This window comes from Hypanus sabinus, chromosome 10 (genome assembly GCF_030144855.1).
Source record: "Hypanus sabinus isolate sHypSab1 chromosome 10, sHypSab1.hap1, whole genome shotgun sequence".
In the NCBI taxonomy this organism is placed as follows: Eukaryota; Metazoa; Chordata; class Chondrichthyes; order Myliobatiformes; family Dasyatidae; genus Hypanus; species Hypanus sabinus.
This window is the reverse complement of record NC_082715.1, coordinates 125,237,197-125,254,222: the sequence shown is the minus strand read 5'-3', so window position 1 is coordinate 125,254,222 and position 17,026 is coordinate 125,237,197. Positions and strand designations below refer to the sequence as shown.

Sequence of the window (17,026 nt, the reverse complement as noted above, 5' to 3'; positions counted from 1 at the left end):
TTGTTAGGATCTGTGTGGTCAAAATGGTTTTGTACTGTCATTGGGCATGTCGTTCCTCGATTGAGATTTGGAAACTCTTGCGGTATTTCTTAGTCAGGGTGGTGTGGGGCTTGGAAAGGAATTCTCAGTGATGCTGCAGCCCTCGTCCTTCAGGATCACGGGTGTCACAGGTTTGAGATTGCTGTCCAGTGGACTCTTAGAAACTGTAGTACATAGCATGGCTGGTGCACAAGCAGCAACAGTGTACTGGTAAAGATCAACTTTTCAATAAAGCAGAAGTAACTTTGGTAAGACCAGTAACTATTAACCAGCTTCCCTTCCCACAGGTCACAGCAAAAGAAGTTACTATAATACCACAAACGCAGACAGAGTGGCAACCAGCATGACCCAAAAATAAAGCTCTACAAGAACTATGTATCATCAGTGGCATCAGATTGGCATCCCCTGCTCTGTATAAGCAAGAAAGTCTGCTGTCTCTCACACTTCTAGCGCACATCAACTCATAACAAGATAAAACCTGTAGGCGGGAGAAGCAGGTTTCTATGCCGGTATGATTCAATTTTTAATTGTGAAACTGAATCTGCATACCATTCAATCTGAAGCCAAACATTTGGCGGATTTATAATCCAAGGGTGACATGGGACATCAAGGATGTTGATTTCATCTATGTCAAAATGAAATGCCCCCAGGTTCTGTCTGATATTACTTTTAAAGAGAACCATTTTAACTGAGTAAGATAAAATAAACATCACAGACAAAATGTTTTATTTTCATCACAAATGGCATATTGTTGATGAACTCATAATAAATAGCCATGATACAGTTTTACTGACAGATAGCATCAGTCTGCTTTACATCAGTGATTACAAATTGCCCATGCTTTACTTGGAAAATTGTCTGGATTGCGGTCCTTTTCAGCTGTCTAAGAGCACTGCACAGTGCAGTGACTTCTTGACCTCTGTGCCTGCACTTTGCAGTCTGGAAGCACAGGTCTGACCTTCTCCTGTGCTTGTTTCTGTATCAAATGGAGTGGGAAAACTCTGTCATGCTGAATGGAGAAGCCTGTTACACTTTATACCCGGACCCAGAGCCTTACACTAGCCGTGGCTTGTTTACCGAGCATGAGCCCATCCATTTGGCAGGTTGGCAGTGTGGCTCCAGTTCTGATTCCTCTAATTTCTGTTAGATCCACGGGGCTACAAAGGTTTAATGCAGCCATTGGATTCTTCTGGGATTGAGTGCAGATACAACTGGGTCAAACATAATCTGAATTAAAGTATTTATAAACAGATAATGGAAAAAAAATCTTGCTCATTAGATCAGCTCTTTGCAACACTGACCATCTTATTTCACCGTGACAACCATTTCATCATGGCTGATCCAATTTTCTTCTTCGCCCCAATCTCCTGCCTCCACCCCACCCCCGCCACCATGTACCTTCATGTCTTGACCAATCAAGAATCTATCAACCTTTGCCTTAAATATACATAGACTCTGTCTCCACAGCTGCCACTGGCAACAAATTACATAGATTCACCACTCTCTGGCTAAAGAAATAGTGAGACCTTTCCCCCCAAGGTGGGAATATCATTCAGCTTTAAGCCAAGAAGGGGAAAACTTTGAAAGAGATTGCTGGGTAAGTTTTAGATACAGGAGATTCTGCAGATGCTGGAAATCTTGAGCAACACACACACACACACACATACAAAATACTGGAGGAGCTCAGCAGATCAGGCAGCATCAATAGTGGGGAATAAATAGTCGACATTTCAAGCTAAGACCTTTCATTAGAGCCAGCAGTTCCTCCGTGTTGCGATACGAATTTTGTTTCGACACAGAGTGGCTGGAGTGGCAGCCAGGTTGACTGTGGGCGTCGACAGGATAGTCGCATTTCAAAGGCATTTAGACGGGCACATGAACACAGAAGGAATGAAAGGATATTGATGCTGAGGTATATCCTGCAATGCGCTGAGACCACAACCTTTAGGCCCCGGCTTGTATCTCAGCTGCATCGGTCCACGGTCACATCTCTTCATCCAGAGCCGTCTGGAGGCATGCATAGCATCCTCTGGGATGGTTCTTCTCTCTGTCGCCCCCATCATACCAAGGAGAGGGGAAAAATAATATGAGGCAGAGAAGCTTAGTTTAATTTGGCATTGTGGTGTGAAGGGCCTGTTCCTGCACCATACTGTTCTATGCGGCATAAATAATTATTGAACAGAGAAATACAATTAAAACTGATCTGCTTGACAAAATATAAGTATTAATGAGGTTGTGTAGGAAGTGAGATTCTTTCATGAAGACAGCTTGTTCTTAAACTACAGGAAGTTAGAGAGTTTTAAAGTTGTGCTAGTTTCAATAAATTAACTAAAAGAATGCTTATATTGTCAAGCAGATTAAAAAACACAGATTAAATATAAATGAAGAGAGAGCCAAGGTGGAGGAAATTTATTTGTATCCTACAATTAGATATATGGTATAAAATGGGCCACCTGACAAGGCAGTGGAACTAGATTCAGCCACACAATACACAACTAAATTTATAAATAATTGAAACTAAAAAGTCTACAAGGATCGAGGGAACTGCTGTAGAGAAGTGGTATAGGCATGATGGAAGAGTTGTCTCCTCCACTTTGTTTCATCCATGTTTGGTCTTGAATTTGGGCTCATGAATCATGGTCCTACAATGCTGGCAAAATCAGAGAGGTTGTGATAATAATTTTGCTCTCTGTTGTTTCAGTCTCCACTCTCGAAATGCAGCCTCACAGCATCTAATGAAAAGTGAAGTGTGCCTGCCATTACTGCTATCCAAGTGGAGATTACCTGTCAGCATTGAAATCTTGGTGAATATCCAGAAGTGTTTAAGTATTTATAAGACACTGGAACACTTGTAAACACATCTTCTATCTCCACAAAAGCTGCCAACCTTACTCAAGGTAAGCAATATTTCGTAAGTTAGCAGCTAATATTTCAACTTCACTGTTACTTTGGTGTTTTCTACCCTCCATATAGATTGGTTTGTTGGCCAGAAAAAACTGCAATCTACAAATGGTAGTGGAAACAGAAGGAGCAAAAGTCTTTGGGCTTGCCAGGAATGGAGGTGGTCATTTTGTGAGGCTGTCCTTATAGCTGCTACTTTGTGAACTGTTGGGTGAATTGATTCTTATCCGGGATAAGTTAATCAGAGCAGCTGAATGTGGGCACGAGGAGTTCCTGCTAATGATCTGTAAAATCTGAGATCATTCTCAGATAGACAACTGTTCATTAACTAAAACGGCAGGTTTGCTGAAGGAACAGCCTGTGATCTGGCCGGCTGGGCCCAGTGTTTGAGTGACCTGGTTAGACTGGTTCAAACTAAGGAAAAATAGAAAGGGGATCACCTACAGCCAGATAGTAATCCTGCCTGTAGTCCAAGGCTACATTCAACAAGACCTGACACATGTCAGATGACCTCAATCCAATGAAATTGAAACATTATAGACTGGTCTGGTAAGGAGTAAGAATGGAGGGTTTTGGGAGCTCCAGGGACCAGCCATCGTGGATATGGAAGAACCCATCTTGGACACACAGAGATTATATCCAGACCATGAGGAATGCCTGGCTCGTATAGGCTCTTTTCCTGGGTATTTCTTTTCTATTCTTTGACTGTTCATGGACTGTAATCAGAAACTTAGTAGGTGTGCAAACAGGTAGTTGGTTGTGCAACTTCATGTTCTTGCAGACTGAGCCAATAAAGCTACCTCTCAATAAATACAGATTCTCCCTATGCCTAACTGATCATTATTACTAAGGGGTAATCCTTGTAGCAGATTGTTTAGACAAAACAAGAAATCACACAGCAGTTGGCTCATAACCTTACTAAAATTATAGACTTGGCAAGAATGACCTACTTAAAGTATTTCTACAAAAGTACCAGTGGAAGAATAAACAATGTCTGTACAGTCTGATCAGAAGACATAAAAAGGCCATTCAGACAACTAAGATAATTTATCCCAGGGGTTCCCAACCTTTTGTTATGCCATGGACTAACACCATTAAGGGGTCTGTGGACCCCAGGTTGGAAACCCCCTGATCAATATGGAATTTCTTTCATCCAAATGATTTCACCATCTTGTTCCAACATTTAAGTAAAGACACTTCTCCCATATTGATTTTAACTTTCATGAATTCATTGTTTTTCTTGGGAGAAAATGATTCTGGCTTTACAGTATTTCATACTCAAGGAACATTTCCTCCTACATAATACTATTCTCAGTCCTCTTGTCTTTTTCTATAGCATTACCAATGTGTATATTTATTCTAAGTGCTTTGAATGAAATATGTAAATACAGTATTTCAAGTCCTGTCTAATATATTTCTGTTCCTGAGAACTAGGTTTACCAACATTCATGTTTTAAAGAAAGCACTTCTACAAGCAGTGAAGTCATTAAAACAATGTCTGCAATTCCTCAGGCAGCTTTTCAAAGTCTCGCTGCACTAATTTTACTCAAGTCAATAATGGATTTTTTTCCACCCAACAGAGACAGCAATAACCAAGGGACATACAGTGCCTATAAAAAGTTTTCATCTTTTATTGTTTTACAACATTGAATCACAGTGGATTTAATTTGTCTTTTTTGACACTGATGAATAGAAAAAGACTGTTTTTGTCAAAGTCATGACAAAGTGAAAACAGATCTCTACAAAGTGATTTAAATGAATTACAAATATAAAACAAAATAATTGATTGCATAAGTATTCAATCTCCATAACATAATACACTAAATCAACACAGGTGCAGCCAATTGGTTTTCTAGATCACATAATTAATTAAATGGATATCTGTTTTTGGAGACCTGTGTGCAGTCAATGTGTGTCAATTGATTACAGTAAAAATTCACCTGTGTCTGGAAGGTCCAACTGCTGGTGAGTCAGTATCCTGGCAAAAACTACACCATGAAGACAAAAGAACACTCCAAGCAACTCCGCAAAAAGGTCTGGAGATGGATTCTAGAAAATTTCCAAGTCACTGAATATCCCTTGGAGTACAGTTAAGTCAATAATTAAGAATGGAAAGAATATGGCACAGCTGTAAATCTGCCTAGAGCAGGCCATCCTCAAAAACTGAGTGACTGTGCAAGGAGGGGAATAGCGAGGGAGGCTACCAAGAGACTAATGACAACCCTGAAGGAGTTAAAAGCTTCAGTGGCTGAGATGGGAGTGACAGTGCATACTACAACTGTTATCTGGTGCTTCACCAATCGCAGCTTTATGGGAGAAAAGAGAAAACCACTGTTGAAAAAAAAACACATGAAATCTCAGCTAGAGTTTAAACATTAAAACATTAGAAATAGGAGCAGGAGTAGGCCATCTGGCCTGTTGAGCCTGCTCTGCCTGCCGTTCAATAAGATCATGGCTGATCTGGCTATGAACTCATCTCCACCTACCTGCCTTTTTGCCATAACCCTTAATTCCCCTATGATGGAAAAATCTATCCAACCTTGTCTTAAACATAGTTACTGAGGAAGCCTCCGCTGCTTCATTGGGCAGAGAATTCCATGGATTCACCATTCTCTTGGAAAAACAGTTCCTCTTTATCTAAATCTACTCCCCCTGAATCATGAGGCTGTGTCCCCTCGCTGTAGTCTCACCTACCAGTGGAAACAACTTCCCTGCCTCTACCTTATCTTCCCCTTTCATCATTTTATATGTTTCTATAAGATCTCCTCCCATCCTTCTGAATTCCAGGGCGACTCAATCTCTCCTCACAGTCTAACCACCTCATCGCGGCATCAACCTGGTGAACATCCTCTGCATTGCCTCCAAAGCCAGTATATCCTTCCTCAAGTAAGGAAACCAGAAATGCACACAGTACTCCAGGTTCTGCTTTTAATTTAGTCCCTAAGCTGCACAAATTCCCTCAGCAGAACCTCTTTCCTCATTCTACCTATGTCATTGGTACCCACATGACCCATGACAACTGGATCTTTCTACTCCCACTGTAAATTCCTCTGAAGGTCAGATAAGATGTCCTGAATCTGGGCACCAGGCAGGCAACACAGCCTTCAGGATACTCTTTTCCTTGCAACAGAGAATGTCTTTTCCCAGACTATACTATCCCCTATTACCACTACATTTCTCTTCTCTCCCCCCCTCTTGAATGGCTCCCTGAACTACAGTGCCACAGTTAGGTTGCTCATCCTTCCTACAGCTCCCACTCTCATCCACACAGGGAGCAAGAATCTCAGACCTGTTGAACAGGCTCAAGGGTTGAGGCCCCTCCAGCCCTGTCTCTTGGATTCCACTACCTGCTTCACTTGCAGTCACACCTTCTTGTCCCTGACCAGAGACTGAATTTAAGGCAGCTAATCTAATGGGTGTGACTCCCCCCTGAAACAGAGTATCCAGGTAACTCTCCCCCTCCCTGATGTGCCACAGTGTTTGAAGCTCAGATTCCAGGTCATCATCTTTGAGTCTGAGTTCCTCGAGCAGCTGACACTTGCTGCAGATGTGGTCACCAGGAACCACAATGGGGTTCACCAGTTCCCACGCACATCACCTGATCCTTCATCATCCCTACTTTATATAATTAGCTGTACTTTAGAGACTTTTTATTCAATCACCACAAAAGTCCTACCTGCTACTTACCTCTGCCTCCTCAAGCTCCCAAGCCTACACTGGTCCACTCACACAATGGCCACTCTGCTTTGCTTTTATTAGCTCCTACTAATGAATCACGAATTGATTGGTCCGTTGCTGATGTGTCTAGTCCCATGAAACACTCCTGTTTTAAACTCTTCTCCTCAAGCTGTTCAAAGTTCTCTTTGGAAATTGATTGGTCAGCCACTGAGCCCCATGGAAGGCTCTTTTTTTAAACACTTCACCCTGACCTGTGTGAAGCTTTCACTCTCGGCAAATTGTTTGGCTGCTGCTGAACACTGTGACTAAAGTATATATATGGCGTGAACTAACCAAACCACATAATCAAAAACACACCATCCCTAATGTGAAGCATGGTGGTGGCAGCGGGGATGCTTCACTGCAGCAGGCCCCGGAATGCTTGTGAAGATAGAGGGTAAAATGGATGCAGCAAAATACAGAGAAATCCTGACGCAGTCTGCAAGAGAACTGCAACTTGGGAGATTTGTTTTCTAGCAAGACAATGACCCCAAGCATAAGCCCAAAGCTACACAGGAATGACTTAAAAACAACAAAGTTAATGTTGAGGAGTGGCCAAGTCAGAGTCTAGACCTCAATCCGATTGAGAATTTGTGGCTGGACTTGAAAAGGCCAGAGCTTGACCAGTTTAGTGAAGAAGAATGGGGGACTGTGCAAAGCTTATACAGACCTTTCCACTCAGACTCAAGGCTGTAATCATTGCATCTACTAAATACTGACTTGAAGGGTGTGAGAAATTATGCAATTATTTTGTGTTTAATAATCGTAATAAATTTAGACCAATTTGAAAAATTCTGTTTTTACTTTGGCATGTAAGAGTCTTTTTCGTTGATCAGTGCCAAAAAAGCCAAATTAAATCTACTGTGATTCAATTTTGTTGTAAAACAATGAAACACGAAAACTTCCAAGAAGTTGGGGGGGGGGGGCAGATTGAATGCTTTTTATTGGCACTTTAAATTGAAAATAATTAGAGAGATTACAGCAGCAATGAGGTGAAATTTTCATCAAGGATAGTGTGATCTTTGTACACGCTACCTGATAGGACGCAGAAATCTTGATTGCATCTATAAGTACCTGTATGAACAATTGAAGAGACAAATCTTAAGAGCTTGGTAAGTTGGACTAGGCTGGAAAGTTCATCTTTAGCGATGGTTGAATTGCATGATCTCTTTCTGTGTCATAAAATCTATGTTTATCTATGTTGCATTTTTCTTCCAATTTAAAACACCCCACTTGATCAATTAAAAACAGTGATTACATTCTAAGCAATGCTGAAAATCAGTAACAGCACAAATATAATCAAAGCAATTCAATTTGTACTGGCAGCATGCAACTACAGTACGTTCTATGCTTTGAACACACTGAACCAAAGAAATGTCTTGCTGCACCGAACTTGCACTGAAAAACTGAGGTTAGGACACTCCAACTGGCTTTGCTAGCACTGTGTTCAGAAGTCACCCAACTGTGATGGCCATCGACCACCTTCCCTTGCAACATTTCATCATTTTATGGTATATCTAGTTAATTAGAAAGATACCATTAACAAGAAGTAACAGACTAGTTTTAATCATCTGTTTCATTCCAAAATTTCTGCAGCCAAGTTGTACCATTGACTAAAATTACATCAAAAGCCTTGCAACATTTTTAAAATAACCCATAATTCCAGAGTCTCAGAGGCATATTCAGTTTTGTCCATGTGTACACTAGCAAAATCTTTCATGCTGTGGTAGCATGAGATTCATTGTCTGCAAAATGCTGAACTCAAAAGGATAATTAAAACCCTATCAAATACATTGTAGGTATCAACAGGAACTCTCATTATAGGGTGGCTATACTGGGGAGCCCACCACTCAGGCAGTGGGTATTGGCAGCTGAACCTTGCCATGGAAATCAGTCCTGCTGAAGGGTTTCGGCCCAAAACGTCGACTGTACTGTTTTCCATAGATGCTGCCCGGCCTGCTGAGTTCCTCCAGCATTTTGTGTGTGTTGCTCGGATTTCCAGCATCTGAGATTTTCTCTTGTTTGAGACAGAGAAAGTAACACACCAATCAGCTGTAGATGAATAAATTGTCCATCGCAGAAACAGAAGGTTGAGGATTGAATTCTAGTTCTTTCTGTCATTCTTAATAATCCCCAATGCTTTCTAACCATTGTATTAGTACTGTTTTGCTACTAGATGACATAATTTGCATGTTGTTTCTCAGATACCTTTGCTGCGAGAAAATAATTCATACAGTTGGTCTAAAATCTTCTGGGGACAGAGATCCCTGACACCCAAATTTAATGCGCGAGGGCCAGTTTTCTGAGTACACAAATATCCCAAAAATTGATTGATTATACCTGTGACCATGTTGATATGCTAAACACAAAATATGATATGCAAACTTCGTTGACCTAAATCACAATGGTGCAAATAACTTAGCTGTAGATGCTTGGTTTGATGTAGGCCAATTAACATAACCCCATTGTCTCATGGTCACTTTACTTTGCAAATCATATCTCATAACAGCTAGCCTTCCTGCTGTGGGTCAGCTGCCAGTACTTTAAAACACTACTTGTAAAGATGTACTTTTAAGTTCAGACTGATTATTGCTTGCAATTTTCATTAAGAACTAGCGAGTAGTTATTGTTTTCAAAATGAAGATGAGCAAAGAATATTCCACAGAAGCTTAAGTCTGTCACTAATAATGCTAATCTTTTGTAAAGGTCATGCTGCTGTGCTAGAAAGCTGAGGATCGCAATGAGCCTCAAAGGATCTGGAAAGTGAATATCCATCACAATGCAAACACAACGTAGACATTCACATGATGCATTGATCCAATTTCATTACAGCAGATGCTGGGAAAATATGCTGAGAATATATCAAAAGTATCAGAATTACAGAACAGTCAGGTACAGGCAGGTTGTAGTTGAGCCCACTAGGGGAAAGGCTATTCTGGATTGGGTGTTTTGTAATGAACCGGATTTGATTAGAGAGCTTAAGTTAAAGGAACCCTGAGGAAACAGTGATCATAATATGATAGCATTCACCCTGCAATTTGAGAGGGAGAAGCTAAAGTCAGATGTATTAGTATTAGAGTGACGGGAATTATAGAGACATGAGAGAGAAGCTGGACAAAGTTAATTGGAAGGGGACACTAGCAGGGATGACAACAGAGCAGCAGGCTGGAGTTTCAGGGAGCAATTTGGAAGGTGCAGCCGAGTAGTATTCTAATCCCAAAGTAGTATTCTAATGACAGGATAACAGAGCTGTGACTGATAAGGGAACTCAAAACCAACATAAAAGCAAAATAGAGTGCATATAATAGAGCAAAAATTAGTGGGAAGATAAGAGGATTGAAAAGCTTTTTAAAAACAAAAGGTAACTAATAAAGGCCATGAAGAGGGAAAAGGTGAAATATGAAGGTAAGCTAGCTATGAAAATTAAATAGAATACTAAAGTTTTTTTCAGATATGTAGAGTAAAAGAGGAGAAAGTAGATATCAGACTGCTGGAAAATGATGGTAGTGTGGTGAACTACATATACTGCTCCTGTGGCTCCTCCCACAGGTAGAGAGGTTGTGAAGGGGTCAGGGAAATGGCAGAAGAGCTAAGTAAGTATTTTGCATCCATCTGCACTTTGGAAGACACTAGTAGTATACTGGAAATTGAAGAGTATCAGGGGTCAGAAATGAGTGTAGTTGCTTTTACTAGTGAGAAGGTGCTTGGCAAACTGAAAGGTTTGAAAGTAGACAAGTCTCCTAGACCAAATGGACTGCACCCCAGGGTTCTGAAAGAGGAAGCCAAAGAGATTGTGGTTGCATTAATCACTAGATTCTGGCACGGTTCCAGAGGACTGGAAAATTGCAAATGTCACTCCACTCTTCAAAAAAGGAGTGAGGCAGAAGGAGGGCAATTATAAGCCAGTTAGCCTGACATTAGTGGTTAGAAAGATGTTGAAGTCCATTATTAAGGATGAGATTTTAGGGTACTCAGAGGCACATGACACAAAAGGTAAAAGTCAACATAGTTCACTTAAGAAAAAAATCTGTTAGAATCCTTTGAGGAAAGAACAAGCAAGACAAAGGAGAATTGGTAGATGTTGGGTATTTGGATTTTTAGAAGGCCTTTGACAAGGTGTCGTACATGAGGCTGCCTACAGGAAGGATACTAGCATGGATAGATGATTGGCTGATTGGTGGGAGGCAAAGAGTGGGAATAAAGGGGACCTTTTCTGGTTGCCTGCCGGTGCCACTTCTTCTGACATTATTTGTCAATCAACTGGATGATGGAGTTGATGGCTTTGTGGCCAAGTTTGCAGACATTACGAAGACAGATGGAGAGGCAGATAGTGTTGTGGAGATAGGGAGGCTGCAGAAGGACTTAGTTTAGGAGAAGGGGTAAATAAGTGGCAGATGTATTATAGTGTCAGGAAGTGTATGCTCATGAACTTCGGTAGAAAGAATAAAAATGCATTTTCCAAACAGGCAAAAAACTCAAAAATCCAAGGTGCAAAGGGAATTGAGTGTCCTTGTGCAGGATTCCCTAACGTTTAACTTGCAGGTTGAGTCAGTGTGAAGAAGGCAAATGCAATGCTAGCACTCATTTCATAAGAACTGGAATATAAAAGCAAGGACATAATGCTGAGGCTCTAGTAAGGCCCTGATGAGGCCTCAACTGGAGTATTGCAATCGGTTTTGGGCCCCCTATCAAAGAAAGGATGTGCTGACATTGGAAAGGGTGCAGAGGAGGTTCCTGCGAATGATTCCAGGAATGAAAGGGTTATCTTATGAGGATCATTTGATGGCTCCAGGCCTGCACTCACTGGAATTTAGAAGAATAAGGGGGTTCTCATTGAAACCTATAAAAATGTTGAAACTGCTAGACAGAGTGGCAGTGAAGATGAAATTTCATATGGTGGGGGCGTTTAGGACCAGAAGGTACAGCTTAGTATAGAGGGACATCCATTTGGAATGGAGAGGAGGAAGAATTTCTTTAGCAGAGGGTGGTGAATCTGGAATTCATTGCTACAAGTGGCTGTGGAGGCCAGGAAATTGGGTGTATTTAAGGCAGAGGTTGATAGGTTCTCGACTAATCTGGGCATGAAAGGTTATGGGGAGAAGGCGGGAGAATGAGGTTGAGAGGGAGAGCAGATTAACCATGATGAAATTGTGGAGCAGACTCAACAGGCCAAATGGCCTACTTCTGCTCCTCTCTCTAATAGTGATTACTGAAGTAATTTCCCTCATTTTGCAATGGGAGTATTTGATTAAACTGCATTCATAGGCCCATTGCCTACTTCCCTGCTTTTCAAATACACATCCATTTTCTTTCGGTAGGATATTGTAGTTTCTAATATCAATCACTACTCCTAGTATATAGTAGATGCTATTTTTTTCTTTCCAGTGATAACTTGAAACTGATGTTAATTGGTACGTTATTTATCAGCAAATGGAATCAGCTTTTCCCTATCAAACTTTTGAAAAGTCATTCACAATTTTCAACCTTGTAATAGATCTCAAATTTTCCTCCTTCAATAAAAGGATTCTCCTGTTCTTGTACCAAATGACAAAGAACAACAAAGTTTAGGATCGGTTTGACTGTGAAGGTCACCAACCAAAACCACTCACACAATTAAATTCTTGCTGACTCATCATTGCAAGGAGCAGGTACAACAGTAGGTACATAAGATACCAAGGAAGCAGGCTGTCTGACTGTTCCACCTTTCAATAAGATCATCATTGATCTTTTACCACTCTCTTCTCCACTCCCCCACCGAGTGGAAGATACAATAGCTAGAAGATGTGTATCACCAGACTCAAGGACAGCTTCTACCCTCCTGTTATGACACTACTGAACAACTCCCTGGAATGATAAGATGGATTCTTGCCCTCACAATCTACCTTGTTATATGACCTTGCACCTTACTGCCTATTGTGCTGCACTTTCTCTGTAGCGGTTAGACTTTATTCTGCATTGTTACTTGTTTTAGCTTGTACTACCTCAATGTACCATATCATGAATAATCTGCATGAAGAGTTTGAAAGACAAGCTTTTCACTGTACTTAAATATATTACAAATGAGAATAATAAAACAATTTCAATAACATCCCTCAGTGCCTATCATATTGAAGCTAATGCAGTCTTGAATGTGCTCATCTACTGATCCTCACAGGTCCACTTGGGCAGAAGGCTCCCAAGGTTCTTCGATCCCTGGGGAAAGAAATTTCTTCCCATTTCATTCCTGAGTGGCTATCATCTAATTTAGAGAGTTGAGACCCCTAGATTGAAACAACCCAGGCACAGGAGGTCAAATTTACATCTATGCTGACAAGCCCCAGAAGAAATGTACATTTTTCATTGAGACATCACATTTCCAGGCTGCTGGAAGAAAGGAGAGTTGGACAAAAAAAAGTGCCTTGGGTAGACTGCTGAACTCATTTGTAATTCACACATCTTCTGTCGATCTTCTACACATTGTACACAACTTAGTTGGAGTGACAGGAGATTGAAGGAAAAATTTAGGAGGTACTTGTTCAGCACACAGAGATTGCTAAAAACCTACAATTCTCACCCTTAGAAATTAAGATGGACAATTTGTTAGGAATAGGTATTAAGGGATATAGTTAAAGGCAGATAAGCCAAAAAGGGATATTCATGTTAGGACCAACCTGATAGGCACAGTAGCCTCAAGGGACCAAACCAGTTTCTGGTTTTCCTGTGATCCTGTTCGAATTTCTTTCACATGACGCATTAGACCAAGGCCTTTCCTCACATGGATGCAAAAGCTCTCATGGTACCATTTAGAAGAGGAGCTGGGGTGTACTAACAGTGTCCCAGCCTACACTATTCCTCATAATAATTATCTGATCATTAATACATTGCTGTTTGAGGTATTGGATGGCTACATCATCATTCTGTGCCATTGTTGCTGGCTTCATTCAGGTGGACCAAGATGCCTATTTAAGCCAGTTCCAGTTGCCTGCATTTGACTCCCTTCCATTGAAGTCCTTCCATGTACCTGTCCAAATATCTTTTAAATATTGTTATTGAACCTTCCTTAGCCACATCATCTGGCAGCTCATTCCATATATGTAGCAATGTTTTGAAAGTACTCAATTATTCACTTAAAAAGTGATTTTAAGCAGACTGAAGTTGTGAAAGGCGTAACGTAAATGCAAGCAATTAGAACGTGTTAGACTTCTGCATTGTTTTGAAAGAAATGCAATGATTTGGAATTTCTGCTCCACTGGCATAGAAAGAAAACCAGAGAAAATAAATTAAGAAATTTGTTTCTGAGGTCAGGGTTTATTTTATGACTGGGCACATGGGCATATTTTTATTTTATTGAGATGCAGCACAGATTAAGCCTTCCGATCCTTCAAGCCGCGCCATTCAGTAACCTCCAGTTATGCTTAGTCTAATCATAGGACAATTTACAATGACTAATTAACATAACAACCGGTACATCATTGAACTGTGGGAGGAAACCCACACAGTCATGGGGAGAAAGTTAAAAACTCCTTATAGGCATCGGGCAGGAATTGAACCCGGGTCACTGGTACTGTAAAGCGTTGTGCTAACCACCATGCTGCCTTAGCTGTGTTGGGTGAAGCTTCGATGTGCAGGTTCATCAGAGAGATCAATACCTGAAGTTAGGAATGTAAATACAGAAGGGAGGTTCAAAGCAACTGATTATAGCCACATGGATCAACCGGATCATCTATCAATAATACAATTTAATTTATAATGCTAACTCATTCGTCAGAATGTTAAAAAACCAGCAGGTCAGAAAGCAATCCTAGTTAGAGAAACAGTTGGTATTTCAAGTCAAGATAGTTCACCTTAACGATATAACATTTTTTGGTTTTTTTATTTCAATGTTGTTATTCACTGGGGATCAAGCCACTCCACTCTCCTCTCTTTATTAGGCAAAGTCACACTCCAAGTCAGGATATTAACCACATTGTCTTGACTCCAGATTAGGGTACTCAGGTTGTGCAAACTTCTGTCCCAGTACCACAATGGAATGTCAGTGTAAATTTCTAAAGAAGTGAGAACAGCAGAACTGAGACTAAGCTGGCATAGTGTTATTCAGCATTATTAATATAAACAGATATGACAAAATGGCTCAGAAATTGTTCTTCGTTAGGCTAACTGAGACTAGCAATAGCTGGCACAGAATAAATGCAGTTGACAATGATTTATTCTGATGGAAGGTCATTTGATTTCCTCTTTCCATTGAAGCTGCCTGGCCCAATGACTAGTTTCAGTGCCATGCTAACACAGTGGTTACCGTGGCCATATCACAGTTCGGGACGTCAGAGCTCAAACCTGGCATCCTCTGCCAGGAGCTTGTACATCCTCCATGTGGAATACCTTGATTTTCTCCAGGTGCTCTAGCTTCCTCTCACCGTCCAAAGATGTACCAGTTAGCATTGTAAATTGTTTCATGATTAGGATAGGGTTAAGTTGGGGGTTGCTGAACTGTGTGGCTTGAAGGGCTGGAATGGCCTATTCTGCACCGTATTGTCAAATAAACAAACAAATAAATAAATAAATGTGTTTTAAATGCGAGATCAGTAATAAAACACTCAAGCAAAACTGAGCAAGACTTGATCTAGTCATTTACTCAGTGTGCCATTCAAACACGAATGAAGTCAGGATGCCAGATGTACTTTTCTATGTATAATTATAATTGCTCTTCCTTTTCTAATGACTCAATATTTCCATTTCTAGACAGGAAAAATCTGGCTCAACTGAACAATCTGTTCCAGATAGTGTGACAACTGATTAAGCATGTAGAAGACATCTTCCTTCAAACTATGTTCTCAAGGATACTCCTCTTAACCTTTTCATGACAGTCTACAAAATTCATGGAAAAATACAGAATAAAATTTAAACTTTAAAACAGAATCAGTATATTCTTATTATGTTCCAGCTCTTTCTTTCGAACACCAATGTACAAGCACCAGGAGTTATGGCACTTCAATGTGAAGATTATGATACAGCCAACAGTTAACTTTACAATTAAATATAATTTTCTGATTTTGGGATATTTTGCTATAACAGAAAGTATATGAATGTGTAGGAGGAGAACAAGTCATGGACTAAAAGGAAATGAATCAGTGAGGAAGAAGCATTCTTTATGGGAAAAAAGCATAGTTGTTCTATCAGAAAAGACTCCTTATGAATAACATCACAGAACAACCATGAACAGTTGTCTATTCAGGCTGTTGAATAAAGCACATTAACCACATGAAAAAAATCTGATCAAGTAGTAATATTTCAGCTCTCAAGACACAATGTCATTTCCACTTAAAGGTCTGAAGCAACTTGAGGTGAAAATTTTCCAATCAATTAGCAAATTATATTCTTCCATGTGCTCATTTCACATATTCATCAATGTATTTAAAGCAATCTTTATGTTGCACAGCTTTGCAAGTGTTTTAATTGAGGTCTTTAAGAATATTGAGGGAAGCCCATGGACTGCAAGGAGAGAGAAACTGTCTTTGGTGTTTGGAGAACCTATGAAAAGTGAAGCTTGGAAACACTCGCACAACACAGGATGGGACAAATCTTTTTGCACCTTTCCACAAACAGAAATTGATGATAGGCCAATTGTTGAATCTTGGGTTGAAAGTTATGAGGCAAAGGGATGGATCTGGAGTTAGAAGTGAAACATCGACCATAAGAGAGTAGAGGAAACATATAGTCCGTTTCTGTTCCAATATTTCTGTAGTTTCTATGAACATAAGAATGCCTCCATTGTACAATATGGTGAAAGCAGTTCCAATCTTAAAAGTCTATTTTAAGAAATTCTTACTATATACAAATGAGTTGCTTTAGTAAATTCATATGATGATTTGAACATTGATTGAAGTTCTATACAGAGATGAATCCTTCAATAGATAATGATACTTGCTTTTTGGAATTTATTCCCACACAGGACACACTCTCCACAGAAGCTCAGCTAGAAAGACCTGGGACCATCCTTTTGTCACACAGGTCAAGACTGTCAAGAAGTTAAGTCCACACACCATCAATAGAATTACACGGCCTCGAAAAAGCTTTACATAGTACCAGCAGTTATCAACTGCATGTTATTGTTCAGCAATTACTGAAGTGATCCAAAAGCGCATTTTCCTCCAGGTAAGTGTAATGGAAAGTCTTTATTTTTTTCCAAATATATAATTTCTAACAATATCATTTAAAAATGATTTTTTAAAATGTAAAGTTCAGATTCTAACAATATCATTTAAAATTGCTTGGTAAGTTTCTTTAAGATACTTTTGAAATCTGAACAAATGTAATTCTCACTTACTCATCCAGTGAAACAATGAAGTTTCAATTATTAGTGTCCTAACTTTATTTTGATCCTCTTCCTTCT

General features: G+C 40.0%; 1 long non-coding RNA gene across 1 annotated transcript; it reads left to right on the top strand.

The window, feature by feature from the left end:
• Window positions 1-423: 423 nt before the first annotated feature.
• LOC132401082 (uncharacterized) lies at window positions 424-16,777 on the top strand. The gene is made up of 3 exons (XR_009514471.1): window positions 424-548; window positions 2,741-2,936; window positions 16,586-16,777. It is a non-coding gene; the product is annotated as an uncharacterized LOC132401082 (long non-coding RNA).
• Window positions 16,778-17,026: the final 249 nt, after the last annotated feature.